Source organism: Natator depressus, chromosome 7 (genome assembly GCF_965152275.1).
Source record: "Natator depressus isolate rNatDep1 chromosome 7, rNatDep2.hap1, whole genome shotgun sequence".
NCBI lineage: Eukaryota > Metazoa > Chordata > Testudines > Cheloniidae > Natator > Natator depressus.
The window spans coordinates 48,988,284-49,001,295 of NC_134240.1; the positions used below are offsets into that span (position 1 = coordinate 48,988,284).

At 46.3% G+C, this 13,012-nt stretch overlaps 1 protein-coding gene across 2 annotated transcripts in view; it reads right to left on the minus strand.

Annotated features, from left to right (window-relative positions):
• The window catches only part of RBM6 (RNA binding motif protein 6), a 133,928-nt gene that overhangs the window by 70,882 nt on the left and 50,034 nt on the right, over positions 1-13,012 (minus strand). The gene's annotated exons all lie outside the window — the stretch shown is intronic.

Genomic DNA, 13,012 nt, shown 5'->3' on the forward strand with positions numbered 1-13,012 from the left:
TCTCATGGCCGCTGGTGTAGACACAGTATGTGTCACTGTGTTGCATGCATCCAGTACAGCCTGTTAGGATGTGCAGGCTATCAGCTGTCCTCAGACACGATGGTCTTTAGCTCCTCTTGGTGTTCATGAGGTAGCCTGTCCACAAAAGGAGATAATTTGTCCCAATTAAAATAATTAGTGATTAGCCCCACATACAACTGGAGGCTGAGTCTGAAAAGTCCAGTCTCTTTGGGTCTTTCTCCCTCGTTGTGGACTTGGGAGGCCCCTCCTGCTTCAACCTCTCTTGGACTGTACCTACAAGTGACCCTAGTACTAGGTGGGAATAAACTATTCAGATCCCTTGGAAGGAACGTTGTACCTCCTGTCAGATTGCTTGGATGTGGTCAGAATGGATGCTAACATGTGCCACGGGACTTTTGCAGGTTCCAACAGTCCCTTTTGTTTATAGGTATCGTAGGGTGCACAATGTCCAGGAGTCTGAGAGGTTTCTCTTGAGCCACTTCCAGAGTGTCTACTGTGTACCTGATGAGCTCTTGGAATGCCTTGAAGTCATCAACTGAAGGAGGCGTTGAGGGACTAACTGCCTTGTCGGGAAAGATGAGATTGCAGCAGGGAACAAGTTGTTCTTCTCCTTGTAGATGCTGTTCTTAGTCACTTGCCTCTCCAAGATTTGAGCCTGCACTAGTTGATCTGGCTGTAATAACTTATATTGCCTCTTTGGGGAAGGGAGTAGACCCTAGTGGTGACCAAAGAGGCAGACTTGCGTGAACAGCACTAACCCCCTGGGGCATCCAATAGGGCCTAGGCTGATATGGGCATAGGCATTGGAGTGGGACTCTCATAGGAGGTACCAGAGGAATGTTCCCTATGAGCCTTAGGTCATTCTCTGCTATCCCTTATTGAGTCCTCCTCAGAGTCTCTTCCCCCCTTGGGTAGCACAGTGGGAGTCAGGAAGCAAAGCGTGTAGGAGCGGAGTCCCTATTGTGCTTTAAGGGGGATGACAAAAGGAGTACACCTGTTCCAAGCCAGGGGCCATCCTGTCAGGAGTGCCCTGGCTCTGTTGTGCTCTCCCTAGCTGGGCAGGAGGTGTAGGCAATACCAGAGATATTTCCTTTGCCTACTGTATCGACATCTCAGTAGCCAGCAGGTTACAGCACCCTCAACCCCTCAAGAAGAGGAGACTCCAGTACCAAGCCCAAAGATAAATCACCCTATATGTATATGCCCTTAGTACTGGTACAGTAGGTACTGACGCACTGGGCACTGAGAACACAGTTATGGGATTGCCGAGTGGTGAGGAATCAGTTCCAGGACAGACAGTCCACCGGTTTAGTGGGCACTGCTGGCACTCTCCCAACACTCAGTACCAGTGCACCAGAGGAATTCAAAGCAGCCACCCCACCATGTATCAGACCGAGCCTTGGGCCTTGATTCAGTAGGCACTAGAGAGGGTGAGCTAACCCTTGGCTCACCTCTGAATTTAAATTGTCAGAGGCTGGAATGGTGGCAGATGACTGAAATTTCTTGGCTGCCGTAGCTCAGGGTGGAATCCTTGCCCACTGGAGCACTTGTGGACAGGGGAAATGACTGGAGAACTGAGGTTTAACTATCTCCGAGGAGGCTTGCATAGAGTGCTCCAGTGAGAACAATATTAGATGGGCTTCTCTAGCTTTCCGAGTATGCTTATCGGAGGAGACACATATGTTACATTGTCCCTCTCCTAAACAGAGCAGACACCTGGATTGTAGATCATTGAACCTTCAGAGGAAGGACAGGTTTTAAACACCAGGGATTTCATTTCTGCCATTTTGCTAGAGCCCCTGTACAAGGGGGTTTCTAGCCTAAAAATCAGAACCTGACTGAAAAGAATAGCGTGTGTATCTCCAACACGCAACAAGCCTACCAAAGCACCAACACTAAACAAGCACAGTGGGGGGAGAAGCAGCCAGACACTGCCTCGCTGCCATGGGTAGTAAGAAGAACATGAGGGATAGCTGGGTCAACTCCACTCTTTATGCCTTTGAGTGTGGGGGATGCACAACCACCACCCATGGACACTGCCGGCCAAAATAATCTGATTTCATGTGCCTGGGACACGTGTACCAAGAGAGAAATCAAAATGGAATCCATGTGGGAAATCATGGAAGAATGCAGGTAGGGCACGCAAACTACTTTTACTCTGTCCTGCAGTGACACCATTGGTGGGGGAGAGGAGATGGGGAGGAAGACCCCATAAATCTGTAACAATGAGTTTAACCTGGAACTACAAATACTAAATTGCCTTACTAATGACCGCATATAGTGCATGGTTACAGTGTCATGGTCCTAATCTGGTGTCCAACGTGTGGAGAAATGGAGCTGAAGCATGAAGGCTGGCACCCAATCCAGAACATTTTGGCCTCTCAAAAACACTCCACTCTGCATTATGTCTAATTCTAAAGGTGCTTATCCTTTGTAAAGTGCTTTGAGAGCACTGGGTGAAAAACACTATGTGCTACAGATTTTTACCATCTCCTTCTCTCAGGCCAGGCAGTTGAAGGCCATCAGAATGACCCTCCCCTTCCCCAGACTCCAAGATGCCATGCGTTTCTTCACAGAAGAGAGGGTCTCCCCCAGTTTCTCTGAAGATAAAAAAAAGAAATCTCTCCTTTTGCATACAAAGAACATCCTGAAGACAACACCCTTTCCAGAGATCAGATTCCTTGAGTCATGTGTCTAGAGCCCTGCCCTTTATTTAGAGTAAAATTCATTCGATGCCACGCTTGACGTCTGCGTACCTTTGAGAATCTGCTTCTGGAAGTGGCCTGCTCGTCTTCTAGAAGGCACTGAATGCACTCATCTAATTCAATTACCAATAAGAGAGACTTGGCCATGGAATCTGGTCGCTGTGAATGCAAACATTCAGCATTGACACCTATGAGGTGTCACACTGAAGCACTCAAACCAACATGCTACATTTTGTCTGTTATTTCATTGTAATTGGGCCTCATCTTTGGTCTAAAGCATTACCAAGCCGGGTGAGATCTGAACCAGAAACCATGAGAAAATTGTACAATTATAGGGATAAAAGTTTGCACAATTCAGTGATCCCAATCAAGTTCATAGTACTTTCTTTCCACCTTCTGTAGGTGGAAGTGAACAAAGTGAACCCAAACTTGACTGATGTCTCGAGAACAAAACGGACAGGAACCAGTATATCAAGAAGTGAACCCAAATTCACACATCCATTTTAATGTCCCTATGACTCTTTGGAAAAGGAGCTAAGTCCAGCCATAGCTTACATAAGATGACACATGAGAGCTGCAAAGAGAGAGCAGAGAAAATGATCCTGCCTTCCTCCATCCCAACTACTGTGTACAGGTTGAAGTTTCTTCAGTCATTAGACTCACCAGCCTTATCTTACTGTTCCACACAATCCAAGTGCCAATAGCTCAGGCATTAGAGGAGGGAAAATATTAGCACCAAGGAAGCATAAAAACAAAAAATAAACAAACCTATGTTAAAATGCTACCCAAAGCTGAACATTCTTCTGAGCCTTGCCCTCAACATAGTGAGGTCTGGTATACAGGTAGATCCTTGAAGAGAGATAATCCAGAAGGATCTGGTAAGGTCATATCGCTCTAAAACTGGTTGGAAAGACACTACAATGCACTTGGTATTGTGCCCAATGGTGGGCTGGGGAGGATGACGAATACCACCTTTCTCACAATGTGCACACCACTGAGAACTGTTGATGGAAGATGGACTCTTGGTTGGGAAGGTGTATCTATCACCTCCAGACATCAAGCCATCATACCAGGAGGAACGGGTTCCATCTTCAGACATCTGTAGGGAATTTGAGCCAGGGTTCTGAAGTTCCCCTTATAGTGCCTCACCCTGCATCCTTCAAGAAATCTCAGTAACATTATTGTCTCACTATTTGTCATGGCTCATGGGGATCTCTTGCTGCTTTGGGGAGGACTTTAAAAGCACCTAAGGCAGTTAGGAGCATGAGTTCCATTGTCTTTCAGTGGGACTTTGCCCAAAGGATTTAGGAGCTTCTTTCAAAAATCTCCCCTATTAAGTACTCTACACATACACAAAGGAAATTGACTAGTCTACTCCAAACATTAATACCCTACATGCTATCTTGTGTTCCCTCTAAGCTGTGTGGTCAGGCGGCCACCCAGGAGTTATTCAAGTGCCACGCACTTGATTAGCAGAGCCACGCACATCCAGCAGCATGTGTTCAGGTCCCTCTCCCCCCGCTGCTTTGTGGCCACGTTGCTCCTGCCCTCTGCCTTGGAGTCCCTGGCCAGCTGCTCCCGGGACCCTCCTGCTGGCTGTGCAGAGTGCGGGGAGAGGGGGATGCTGATGTCCCTTCCCCCACCCCTGTACCCCATCTCCACAGAGCATGGGCTCAGGAGCAGGAAAGCTTCTGAGGTCTGAATGAGTCTTCAGAGCCAAGAGTGAGTGCCTTAAAGAGAGAGGTTTCAGAGTAACAGCCGTGTTAGTCTGTATTCGTAAAAAGAAAAAAGAAAAGGAGTACTTGTGGCACCTTAGAGACTAACCAGTTTATTTGAGCATGAGCTTTCGTGAGCTACAGCTCACTTCATCGGATGCATAGCAATCTCACAAATCTTGGGAGAAAGGCCAGTCCTTGCCTACAGACAGCCCCCCAACCTGAAGCGAATACTCACCAACAACCACATACCACACAACAGAACCACTAACCCAGGAACCTATCCTTGCAACAAAGCCCGTTGCCAACTGTGCCCACATATCTATTCAGGGGACACCATCACAGGGCCTAACAACATCAGCCACACTATCAGAGGCTCGTTCACCTGCACATCCACCAATGTGATATATGCCATCATGTGCCAGCAATGCCCCTCTGCCATGTACATTGGTCAAACTGGACAGTCTCTACGTAAAAGAATAAATGGACACAAATCAGATGTTAAGAATTATAACATTCATAAACCAGTCGGAGAACACTTCAATCTCTCTGGTCACGCAATCACAGACATGAGGGTCGCTATCTTAAAGCAAAAAAACTTCAAATCCAGACTCCAGCGAGAAACTGCTGAATTGGAATTCATTTGCAAATTGGATACTATTAATTTGGGCTTGAATAGAGACTGGGAGTGGCTAAGTCATTATGCAAGGTAGCTTATCTCCCCTTGTTTTTTTCCTACAAACCCCCCCCCAAGACGTTCTGGTTAAACTTGGATTATTGCTGTGCACATTGTAAGATGAGCTATTGCCAGCAGGAGAGTGAGTTTGTGTGTGTGGTTTTTGGAGGGGGGTGTGTGGGGGGGTGAGAAAACCTGGATTAGTGCTGGAAATGACCCAACTTGATTATCATGCGCATTATAAAGAGAGGTTTCAAAGAGGGATGGGCTATTACCAGCAGGAGAGTGAGTTTGTATGTGTGGGGGGGGGGGGGGGGGAAGGGTGAGAAAACCTGGATTTGTGCTGGAAATGGCCCTACTTGATGGTCACTTTAGATAAGCTGTTACCAGCAGGAGAGTGGGGTGGGAGGAAGTTTTGTTTCATGGTCTCTGTGTGTATATAATGTCTTCTGCAGTTTCCACGATATGCTATGCATCCGATGAAGTGAGCTGTAGCTCACGAAAGCTCATGCTCAAATAAACTGGTTAGTCTCTAAGGTGCCACAAGTACTCCTTTTCTTTTTCCTTTAAAGAGAGAGTGCACGGGCTCTCAGAGACTTCCCCAGCAGCCAGCACAAAGAGTCTCACACACACAGTCTCTCACAGAGTCTTTCACACTCACCTCCCAATACACATTTGTATTATTGTTGTTGTTACTCCTTGGTAATTCCTGCAATGCACATATATTCTCTGTAATTTTATTCTTTCAAAGCGCTGTTATTTTAGTGTTTTGACTGGTCTATGCATTTCATAATTTTTATTTCTCTTTTACACTTAAATTTAATTCTTTGAGTAGTGAATTATAAAATGCCTAACCTGTCTTGGCTGGAATTATTATCCCTATGGTAACTTTTTAAAAATATATATTATATCTAGGTTTTTTGTTTCTACTGGTGGCACACATCTGCAAATACCTCAGTGCACATAAAATTTATTCCGCATATGGATGGAAAAAATTAGAGGGAACATTGATGCTATCCCCCCTCTGCAGCACTTTGGTGCCAAGGTGATAAGCACCTTAGATATACTTAAGACAAAATAAATAATATCTACATTTATGGTTCCTCACACTGAGTCTATCAACTTAGTAGAAGTGCCTTTGAACTTGCCTTAAGACGGATCTCTGCCCTGACACGATGCTATTCCTTCACACAAAGGTCCTGCTTACACCCTGTAGGAGCAAGGGACCTGATGGCTACATAGACTGGGTAGTGTTTATATCTCCAAAGGTACACATAAGGCGCATCCTTCACAGTCTTAACGCAAGACAAAAATCTTAGCTACTAAGTGGCCTGAAGGAACAAGATGCCAAAGGCCGCATCACTTAGGAAGGGGCCTTGTATTATGGCAATGGCTGAAACAGGGTTTTTCTTATTTTAACTTAGCCTCTGCAGTAAATCACATCCTACAGATGCTTACAGACCCATAAGAGATGCATGGAGGAGAGTTACCTGTGGTTTGCACTGCATGTAATATTCACTGGCAAAGGATTTCACATTGCTTCACTTTTCAACAACCCAGTCAATGAATATTGCACAGCACATGGGGAGAGTGGAGTGCTGTTATTCAATGGGGATGAACTGGAACGTTGCAAGCACTAGTGTGCAACCTCACTTCCACAGGCAGGCGCTACAGATGCACTCTAAAAAAGAGAGCTCTTATCCGCTCCACCTGGCACTCAGTAAAGGCTTACGTTATGTAACTGAGCTTCAGGCAAACATAATATTCCATGATGTTTGCCAGGAGAAAGACAAATGCTCCTCAAAAAAAGTGAGGGAGGAGACTGAGCAGAGCAGGTAGCTGCACAGCCCATCTGGTCGCAGCAGGTTAGTTTGGAACCAAGTTGGCTAATTTGGCTCCTTTGCTCTGTGAGCGAGCAGGGCAGAACACAGCTCCTCAGCAGGAGGAGGCACCCCTCACCTGGCAGGCTGGTGGAGCAGCAACATTGACGGGCTCTTGTCCTTAGCTGGGGAAGGGTCAATGAACTGTACAGCCTTTGGAGGAGGGAGATCCCAGAAGACCTCCCATGCAATAAGGGAAGACCTCAAATGAAGATTCAGGGGAAGAGAGACAGAAAGGCTGAGATTGCGGGAGATGAGAGAAGGAAAAGACCCAGAGAAATGTTAAATACTAGAAGAATGAATCAGTTTCTCAGTTAGTCAAAAGCCGTACAATGTGATGAATTCCCCTTAGCATAAGGAAGATCACTCTGGCGCACAAACATTAAATCGTCCCCCTATGCATAGATAAGCACACACTGCAGCCATGTCAGAATGCGAGTACGAATATATACGTAGGCATCTATAGGATACCAGGAAGTACAACTCAACTAGCCAGCAAACAAGACTCGAGCTAATGACAGATCTGTAACACTGCTGAACTAATCACTTCCCTTTCTCAGGCAATAAAACTCAAGTGACACAGTGATCTAAGGTGGCAGTTACCATGGCGAAACAAGCAGGGGTGAACAATCGGGTGACCCAGCAGCTCAAGACCCACTGAAAAGAGGCTGTGAGTCAGCTCATGACAAATGCATGTAAGCAACTTTGAATCAAATACAACAAAAGAAATCAACGACGTTGCTGTTTTATCTGAACATCCTCTCATCCGAACAACATACAGCCCACTAACGGTACCTTTTAACAGCCCACTGGGCTACAAAACATATTAGTTCACCATTCTGCCTGCTCCTCAACTTGGTAGGAAAGTTTATGGGAGGAATCACATCACAGGGATAAGACACCTTCCTCCCACTCTACAAATGAGAACAAGCAGTACAGGAGACTCCAAAGGACACTGCCAGAAATCCTTATGGTTTAAACCAGGACATTTTGAATACAGAACACAACAGAGAGACACTCTCCCTTGCAACATGCAAAGCTGCAAAACACCCCCTGTGCTTAATACAATTAACAAGAAAAACAGGGTATGTTTAACGCAAACCAGAAAAGAACACGCTTCATTTTTTATCCCAGGACGCAGGTGCCAAGAGGAGTGTGTGACCTGAATGGGGCCTTCTCCTGCTCTCCTTGCGTGCGTGTGGGACATTGGAGTTTACACAGCATGCTGAGGATCTGTAACCTGGGCACGCTTACAAACATTACCACCACTACACACAACTGCAGGAGTCACAGTAATCTGGGAAGTGTTTCATTTGCTGAGCAAGTGAAGGGCAGAATGCCTTGCACCCAGGAGAAATATTAATCCTAGAAAAGGTATATAGAGAAGTCTGTTCTCCAATTACATAGAGAACATTTCTTCAGGTTTCTAGACCAATCAGAGGCCCCCACAATTAATACCTCCTGCCAATGCTAGACAAAATTCATTTCCAGCATTCACTTCTATGCTGGATAACAGTCCCCTACATGGATTACAATGTGCTTCTTGTCATGCACACGTGCCCCCCAAGACCACCCCACAAGTGCTTACAGATATTTTCAGGCTGAAATTAAGCAGCAAATGCATTGGGGATAATTATAAAAGTCTTCCACACTCAACGTGCTTTGGGCTGAGCATCATAAGTTGTTATTGCAAAATGCCTTCAAGGCCTGTAAATCCTAACCCCTCTGCCTCAAAGGAGGTAAATGGCAGAAAGCAAAATAGCAATCCATTGCTCTTCCAACAGCCACATGGATTTTAACAAACAGCTGCGGTGAAGTAACTGCTGATCATTACTAGGCTCTACACCGCAGATATATTAGTTTAATGAAAGGATAAAGGAAGAGGGACACACAAGAGCAGAAAAACTCTAGACGTTGATTCATCATTCTGATCTCACCAATGGGGGGGTCTGCTTAGGTAAAGCTAAGGGCCTGCTGCTCCCCTCTGGTGCATGGCAAGAGGGGAGGGAGGCATGAGTGCATTAAGAAGAAGAAATGGGAACAGGTGTCACTGCAGTAGAAACTGGCAGCTCTTTGGTATGTGTCACCTACACGGACACATGGATCTCTGTGCAAAGTGAGAGCAAATCATGGAACAACCAATCTAGCATGTGCCCACAGAACTCCAGCATTATAGTAAGTCTGTCCAGGAAATTAACACTAACCTCCCCTCCACAACTTCCAGACCCCTGTAAGGGAGCAGGAGCAAACAGCAGGCAAGGGTCAGCCACTGGCAGGAGGGCACACAAAATAACCATGCTGCCAACATTTCTTGGGGCAAGGAGCCTGGGAGAAGTTTAGTGTGGCAGGCATGATGAGTACTGTCAAAATCAGTCATTTGCCCCAATTTTCCATTGGTTCTCCTGTCCACAAGTTTGACAAGTCACACACCTTGTCCCACACACATCACCATCAGCCCTATCTCACAGAGCGAAGAAAACATCCACGTAGCGATAGATGCATCTTTTTGCTTCTCCCCTTCTATCCACTATAATGACGGAAGGGAGTGCAAGGAGAAAAACACTCTGCCCTCCTAACATGCACTGGAAGGCTTGATTTCACTATTCACTGAACACAGTAGCTCCACTGTAGCTCAGATCCCTGCTTCATTTCCTCCCAGAAAAAGCTGATCATTTGGTGCCCAAGAACAAGTCCAGGGGGTTTTAAATGAAGCCAGCATTTATCCTGAAGATGAGAGAGCCCTGCCATGGAGTCACATTTCCTACAACGGACTGCAGCCCCTCAGACAGATCCAACTTAATACCAAGAAGCAGTGTCCTAGTAATTACTTCTTTCATGAGGCTGCTCCTGAAGAAGCCAGAGCACTAATCCCACAGGGAGGAACACACCATTGTGCCTGGCAGGCAGCATTGAGTATGTACATGAAGAAGATGAAAGAAGATCGACCTTATATACACAAGGGACAATTCACCTTCCCTCAGGTTTTAAAGGATGGAAAAGTTTTTTTGGAAGAAGCCACATAAATCAGCAGCATTAAAGACCAACATAGATAAGTCCTCTGAATATATCCTGCATCTCACCAAAGAAAGCCAAGATTGCCATGTGAACAGGGAAGAAGTCTCCACCCTCAAAACGCAATGACGCAGACAACTGACAATGAAACCAACAAGAGCAACAGCTACCAACAACATTAAAACAGAGGCGGCCAAACGCAACCCAGGGAGTTCTGCAAAGCAGCTTGCAGCCAACCTTCTCTAACACAGAGGTGCAGACCCCTGGAGTTCCAGTTTGCATTCAGCAATTCTCCATCCTGACCTGAGCAAGCAGGCAGGAGGAGGGCGATTGCAATATTTCCCATTTCATACATATTGGAGGTGACCTTTGAGCTACTAGCAAGTTGCCAATGCAGCCATGAACTGAGCTGAGTTTGGCTGCCCCTGGATTAAAGTGACCTCTTTGTGCCATTAACCCCTGAAATAGTCGCCATGCTAATTAGAAATTGGGATGTTTTAATCCATTTAGCTACAGCTGTGAAAACTGTGGGGTGAGCAGTGGTATGAAAGGCATCCTTCCATCACAGAATCAGGACAGCACAGGAGAAGAGGGAAGTTTCTTCACCTCAATGCATTCAGTAGAAAGCCTCCTTGGAAACCCAGTACACACACCCATACTACATTTACTGGACAAATAGCTGGACCTGGTAAATCTGTGATTTGGAATCTGGAAATACAACAATAAACCAAATGCTAGTTTGTATTAAGTGAAGGGAACAAGGAAAAGAGTTGCCAAATTTTATCCCGTCAGTGTCAGCGTAAGTTTCCTGCCTCTATGAAAGACCTCACTCCTAGCACGGGAGATGGCTGTTGGGTAGTGGGGCTATGGCACTCCGGGAAGCTTGGGGAAGTTATTAGTTCTTGGTCTAGCTATATTATTTGATTTGACTGGGGTAACTAACAGGTTTAGTTATTAGTATATTGTTAAAAGATTATCCAGGGCATCCAAGCCACTGCATAAGTACTCTTATTAGAGTTTGTACAAAATCAGATACATTCTCAACCTGGTGACATGACATTTTCTCCCTAACAACTCAGTCCTGGGCCCCACCCAGGAAGAGATTAAAATGGTGCAAGCTCCGTCTTGTGGGGACGGAGAGATGACATTCCCCCGTCCATCCATCATACAAATGAGCTCAATTTGGACTCAGAGCTGAAAGGACAGTTACCAGCCTCACAGCAGGTATCACTGATTACAAAAAAGTTTAGGATTTTGTCCTAAATTAGAGGCCATTTTCCCTAATTCTGTCAAGCACCACATACTGGTCACCCAGGAGGGTGGGATGGGGGAGCCCTAGCTGATCCAAGTCTCAAAGTCAGTGGGAGCCTTTCCACTGATTTCAGTTGGGTTTCGATCAGGCTCATGCTGAGGAACACAACTTGCCACAAATTAACCACTAACGACTGTTGCAATGAACAAGACGCTGTCACGACTGGGAGGTTCTGACAGAACTGGCCTAAGAACAGACCTTGCAACGTTCCCATCGAGATGGTCATCTTCTAGACATTCTCCACACACGCTGCCAGCAGGATGGTCAGAAGACATCATTACACAAGGGGCCTAGGAGGTGCCTCCACCAGGATGCACGTGGCGGGATGGATAGACTACCCAGGTGACTGCTGGCGCCCTGTCATAGCGGGGATGAGACGTGTGTCTGGGGCCTTGAAACTTTCCCTCTGTGCTGCCAGCACTGCAGAGTGCAAGCAAGTATTGGAGGGGGGAAGGGAAGAATAGATATGCCATGCCAAGGGGCAGCCTGCGCATTTCCCCAATTGGACCCTCTCAGGTGTGCGTAGGGTAACTTCCCCGGATTCCTACATGAAACCTATGCGGGGCAGGAACACTCCCTAGTGCCTACAGGTGCCCCATCGCAAAGTGAGGGATGGGAACCTTACCTGGCCTTACCTCTCCTATTTGAACAAAAACAGACACCTGCTCCAGCGTCTGTGGATGTTCCAACAGGAAAGTGGTCAAGCTTGACAAAGCCCTGGCTGGGATGATTTAGTTGGGGATTGGTCCTGCTTTGAGCAGGGGGTTGGACTAGATGACCTCCTGAGGTCCCTTCCAACCCTGATATTCTATGATTCTACCCAGATGGAGAGGAGCTTCCCAGGTGCCCAGGGCTGTCCCATCAGTGGACCCTGGCCACTGCAGGTAAGACGAGCTGAGAAGAGGAGAGCTGGGTGCATACAGTGGTGGTTAGTTACTGTGCTGTTCACACCAAGTTATGTACAGGTTTTCCCATGATAGTGCGTTTTACATGGAAACCATCATGGTGGCAGTCAAAGCATGGGTGGCAACACGGAAGGGAAGTCAGATTTTAGCCTCACCCACTGTGAGAGATTCCATTAAAATCATACAAATTCCAGAGCTCCCCTGGAGGCATCTTTTTTGCCAGGTGACCTCATCGGGGACACCAGCAATACTGGCATCACATCAGCCTGTGCACATTCCCATTGGCGTTAAAAATCAGAAGCTATAGGAGCATTTCTACAACATTTAGCACCAAGTTTTTAGAACAGGAACATGCTCAGACCTTGCACTGCTATTGTAACTGTAGATATACACACACACGTGCCACATCTAACAGGTGGGCTGTATGCACATTCATACAATTCTAAAATTGTGACTCAGTTTTTAAGTTGTATGGTTCTCCTCTGGCAGGGGAAGCCAGTCTTTAGGCAAGGAAGCCAATGGTATTCCAAAGTATGAATGTGTTAGATCACTACAGCAATTTTTGCTCACATGCAAAACTGAAAAGGAGGTGGGAAGCCATTCTCCCCCGACCAGGGGCTAAGTGAGAGGGATCTAGTAGAGGGCAGCACTGAACTGCGATCAGGTAGTTGTCTCCCAGGTGATCAGTCAGTTCCCTTAAATTTCCAGGGAATGGGTGATAATGGTAGATTTCAGTTCTTCTTGTCTTCTGTGATTTACAGCTTTTGAGGGTCAGATACTTGCATG